Source organism: Sminthopsis crassicaudata, chromosome 3, assembly GCF_048593235.1.
Source record: "Sminthopsis crassicaudata isolate SCR6 chromosome 3, ASM4859323v1, whole genome shotgun sequence".
In the NCBI taxonomy this organism is placed as follows: domain Eukaryota; kingdom Metazoa; phylum Chordata; class Mammalia; order Dasyuromorphia; family Dasyuridae; genus Sminthopsis; species Sminthopsis crassicaudata.
In genome coordinates this window covers 66,420,972-66,426,518 of record NC_133619.1, presented here as the reverse complement: position 1 = coordinate 66,426,518, position 5,547 = coordinate 66,420,972, and the positions used below count along the sequence as shown (strand labels likewise).

At 37.1% G+C, this 5,547-nt stretch overlaps 1 long non-coding RNA gene across 1 annotated transcript; it reads left to right on the top strand.

The window, feature by feature from the left end:
* Window positions 1-352: 352 nt before the first annotated feature.
* On the top strand, window positions 353-5,009 carry LOC141560509 (uncharacterized). The gene is made up of 2 exons (XR_012487734.1): window positions 353-670; window positions 3,086-5,009. It is a non-coding gene; the product is annotated as an uncharacterized LOC141560509 (long non-coding RNA).
* Window positions 5,010-5,547: the final 538 nt, after the last annotated feature.

Sequence of the window (5,547 nt, the reverse complement as noted above, 5' to 3'; positions counted from 1 at the left end):
ATACAAAATAACCTTTACTGAATTCTATAGCTTGGTCTCCTGATTGTATTCAATAATAGTAAGATCAAGATAATCCTGTTAGTGACCCACTCCCCCCAAACACTAGGTTGCCAGCAGTGACGAGATCTTTTGTTAGGATCTTATTTCCCTCATCAGGACCTGAAGTCAAGAAAACTAATTTTCCTGAATTCAAATCTGGCCTCAGATACTTACTAGTTGTATAGCATCACTTAGCTCAGTTTATCTCACTTTTCTCAACTATAAAATGAGCTGGAGAAGAAAGTGGCAAACCACTTCAATATCTTTGCCAAAAAAAAAAAGAAAAAAATGAGGTCACCAAGCATCTGGAAAACAATTGAATAACAATTACTTTATGCATCTACTAGTCTTGGCCCAGTCCAAGTTGGTTCTTTGTTTATTAGTAGGTAAAATAAAGGTCCCATTTTAAATTGGTTAGTTTGCAAATGCCCTGGGGCTGGAGTGATGAAATTATTTAACCATACTTTTACTTTAAACTAGGAAAAATTGCCTTTTGAACTAGACTGAGAAATGGGGTGTGACAAAATGGAGCACCAGTCTGAAACCATACCTTTTTGGGGTCCTCTTTGAACATTTGGTGTTCCCATATAGGGAGTCTGGTCTTCCCTAGCTTTATGCCGATTTTGTCACGGTAAGTCCCCTATTCTTTTTTTCCCTCTATTCTATAGCTAGGATACCCCAAGCACCTAAGAATGCTTGTTTGGGTCATCAGGAACTCAAACTCAGCAAACTTTCCTTGACAGGGGAACACACAATCTTGGGAATTCTTGCAATTCTCAGCATAATTCCCTCCTGATTAGGGAATCTTTGTCACTTTTTCACTCTCTCTGGAATGCTGGAGGAGATAAGGTACTATAGGAATAAAAATTTTATGACTTGTGGCAAAGATGGGACAATCTTCTTCTGTGTCATTTTGTCTATATCTTCATCTCTGTGAAGAATGTCTATGTCATGTCTGTATCATGTTTGTTCTGTGAGATAGATTCTGCAAACAAGAAGAAAAAACTTTTGTAATTTGTAATTTTGTAATTTGAACACTGGGAAAGATTTAGAAACATCTTTAATTCCCACATTAAAAAGGGAAAAATATCTGGCTTTTTTTTTTTCCTGTAGATCCTAATTTTGTCCAACTAGGGGCTATAAGAATAAAGTTAAATTAATTTTAAATTCTAGAACCACTAAAGTAACATTTTAGCAGATTCTTAACGTTTTATGAATAAGGATTAAGGTATTTAACAATTAGTTATTTTAAGATTATTGGAAAATTCCTGAAACAATTTATTATTTTGAGGAAAAACAAAGATTAAATTATACAGAAGATTTTAAAAGATTATAGAAGCAAGTGACAAAACTGTTTTGTTGAGCAATGAAAAAAAGTTAGTTGGCAGAATGCTCAGAAATGAAGAGAGTGGGAAAAAAAGATAAATTGCAACTTTTTGCTAACATTTCCTTGACTCTTATCTTATCCCCTTCTACTCCAATAGGAAAGGAAAAAAAAAGGTTCACTTTATATAAAAGCTAAGATAGCTGCTGAAAAGGGAAAGCACCCCAGCAGGTATTAAGGGGCTCTCTCTACAATCCGTATCACTCAGCATGCCCTCTTCCCAAATCCCAAGTGCATCTCATTTGTGGGGACTGCTAATAAGATCATTAAAGCCCATATCCCTCTGTTAATCCCCTCTCATTTCAGAGCAGATTAAGAAAAGAGAACATTGAAGAAATGTAGGGAAATTCAAATTCTGTCCCACCTATAAAAGTGGAGTTAGGGAGCAGTGGGGAATCCATATACCTTGCTCAAGTATCTCCCAAACCCAGCTTGGAGAGTGGAGGTCAGTCCCCATGGTCAGTATTCCCTGAGCTCTGGCACCTGAAACTAACATCAAAGAGAGATCCTGGTCCCAGCCACCCCAACCTTCAGTAGGTTTTATCCAGAAACTGACTGGAAAGAATCCAGCTGTCCCTGGCAGCACCTAATTTGGCAATGTGAAGTAGGAGAACCACTCAAGCTCTGTATTTGGTAAACCCACCATTCTGTTTCAGTTGCAGAAATATATTAGCTATGTGATTTATGGAAATTATTTGATCTCTGCCCAGTTTTCTGATTTGTAAAGAGAAATAATAATTGTTGTGAAGATCACATAATTGCAAAAGTGTCTTAGCACAGAAACATCAACAACTGGGATAGGCAGGTAAGAATAGAAAGCAAAGTCCCTTCTCTGGGGTCTGTCAATTGCTCTTAATTATAAGCTTGCCAATGTTCTTACCCATCAGTGTAAGCAAGGTCAGAGCTTATTTCTGATATATAGTTCCCAAACAAGAAATGTGTTTACTGAGAATCTATAAGCTTGTTAATTATATATAAATGATTTCTAATGATTAGTCTTTGCACCAGGATACATTTAAACTCAAGAAGAAGAAAAATGGGGACAGCTAGGTGGCGCAGTGGATAGAGCACCAGCCTTGAATTCAGGAGGACCCGAGTTCAAATATGGTCTCAGACACTTAACACTTCCTAGCTGTGTGACCCTGGGCAAGTCACGTAACCCCAGCCTCAGGGAAAAAAAAAGAAGAAGAAAAAAATATATAAGATATTAAACAAAATCTCCTTCTTATGAGTTTTGATAAACCTTTATTGCTTAATTTAACTTCTTGAAAATAAGAATACTATATCTAGCCCTAATTTTTGACAAGTAGAATTTGCTATTTGAGATAAAATCTCAACCTCTGGGAAAGGAAAGAGACCCAGTGAGACACTAGCAGCTTGCTCCCATGACTTTTGAGTTTTGAATTTGGATATGATTGTGTGATGGATTAGTCAGTAACCCATTTTGAAATGAAATTTGAAATAAAAGTCATGTTACTTACAGATGCCATCCTGAATTGTCACAGTTGGAGGTCTTATTTGGGCAAGAGCTGGGAGGACAACATTGGTCTCTGCTCAAGGTGGATCCTTCTGGTTCACTTTCCCAGTTCTATTTCTTTGTTTCCTGTTATGGGAGCAATCTGCTAGTGTCTTATTGGATCTCCTCTCTTTCCTTCCCTACAGGTTACCAAAGGAACTCTCCTGGGAGGATCCTACACATGAAAGCTCTCAAGCACTGCTGCTTCTTTGTTTCTTAAGTCCTTGTTCGAGCACCATTTGTTATGAGAGCCACCTGCTAGTTTGTTACTAGTGTGGAAATAGCATCTATTTGTACTATGTGTACTGTGATAAAGACATGTTTTCTTATAAATGCCTTATTTGATATGTACTGTTATGGAATAGTACTTATCATAGTATTTAAGTACCCTCCCAAGACTTTTATCCTGGGAATAGAAAGCCTGTACTTGCAAGGGTGTTATTACTATGTTTCCATTGTTGTTGTTGTTTGTACTTCATTCTTGAAGAGGACCATGACCTTAGGGAGGTGGTGCCATAACATGCAAGTGAAGTGTAGTTAAGTGAGGGAGAGATAGGCAAGGTTACCTGCCTTATTTTCCCCTCCAGAAACATCTGGGTCCAGTGATTAGATACAGATCAGGATGACATGGCCCTGGATGCAATGGGAGACTAGCTTTTTTAAACTGAGATCTCAACAGTTCTGTTTGACTGAGGCGGTAGTCATTCAGTGATTAAAACTAGGTAGCTATTGAAGTAAAGAATCTCCTCTTTCACCTATTCCAAAAAAACCCTAAATAAATAAGTAGATGAATGAATGAATCTGAGAAGAGAAGACCCCCAGGATTTGTGACCAAAGCAAAATTGATTATTATTTAATTTATTTTTTTTTTTCCTGAGGCTGGGGTTAAGTGACTTGCCAGGGTCACACACCTTGGAGGTGTTAAGTGTCTGAGACCAGATTTGAACTCTGGTGCTCCTGAATTTAAGGCTGGTGCTCTATCCACTGCGCCACCTAGCTGTCCCCTTTATCAGAACCTTTAACTGTCCCCTTTATCAGAACCTTTAACTGTCCCCTATTATTTACATTCAATCTGAGTTCAATCAGGACCCAAACAATGACCCCATGGCACTTGGTCTAGGACCTATTGGTGGCCAATTAAAATCAGATTGCTTTTAATTTAAGGTCTGATCCTTAAAAAAGAAATCTAGCCAGTAAACCTCAAGATATCTTGGGAGGGTCCAGAATTGCAAAAGAGGAAAAAAAATGTTTCTAAGAACATCTATAAGTTCAAATCTGGCCTCAGATACTTATTAGCTGTGTAACATCACTTAGCCTTGTTTGTCTCATTTTCCTATCATCTATAAGAGGAGCTGGAGAAGGAAGTGGCAAACCATTCCAATATCTTTGCCAAGAAAACCCCAAATGGAGTCAGCAACATCTGGAAAACAACAACTAAACAATTGCATTATATATCTACTAGTCTTGGCCCTGTCCAAGCTGGTTCTTTGTTTACCAGTAAATAAAACCTTAAACTTGTTAGTTTGGAAATCCCCTGGGGCTGGAGTGATCACATTATTTAACCATACTTTTTGTTCATTCTTAGAAAAACTGCCTTTTGAGCTAGACTGAGAAATGGGGTTTGGCCAAATGGAGAATAGGATAAACTACAGAGTAATATGAATATTAAACGATACAGAAAAATATTGATTTTCCTCATCAAGTAACAGGAACTTCTTAAACTATAGGAAATACTCCTAAAACTATAGTTCATGAGCCCCTACCTTTGTGTTTACTTTGACTTTAGTCAGATAGGAGGCACAATATATTCAAAGGAAAGGCATTTGCTAAAATGACAGAACAGTATCCATGAAATATCTGCCCCATTTATCTGGGGCTCACATTCCCAACAATATACACAGACATGATCAACTACTTTGTCAGCCATCTCAAAGACCATGCCTTGATGGGATTTCTACCCTGTGGAAATCTTATATTTTGATCTGCAATTGTTTTTCCAGGAGCCTTATTTCTTTCTCTTTTTTTTATGCATATGTTTTGAAAATAAAAAGCTTTATTAAAAAAAAAAAAGAGCTCTATTTGATGTACTCTTCAACTTTACAAGACACTATATCTCTCTGTTCTGGACATTTTCTTTCTTTTTTTAAAAATTAATTTTATAATTATAACATTTTTTGACAGTACATATGCATAGGTAATTTTATACAACATTATCCCTTGTACTCCCTTCTGTTCCGAATTTTCCCCTTCTTCCCTCCACCCCTCCCCTAGATGTCAGACATTCTGTTCTGGACATATTCTCTGGCCATCTCAAATACCTGAGGCATTCTCTATTCTCTGCTCTGATTACTAATCTCCATGACTTTTTAAAGTTCTAACTAAAATCCCTTCTTGTCCTGAAATCCTTCTTCAATACCTTTTAATTCTAGTGTCTTCACTCAGTTGATTATTAGGAGCCTTATTTCAAGAAAGGCTCAGAAACACTTTCCTCACCAATTAGCACTAAGGAAATTCCTGATTTCCTTAAAAGTTAAACTGACTTTAACTATAGGCTTTGTTGTTGTTCAGTATGATCCCAATTAAATCAGTGTAATCCCAATTAAGGATT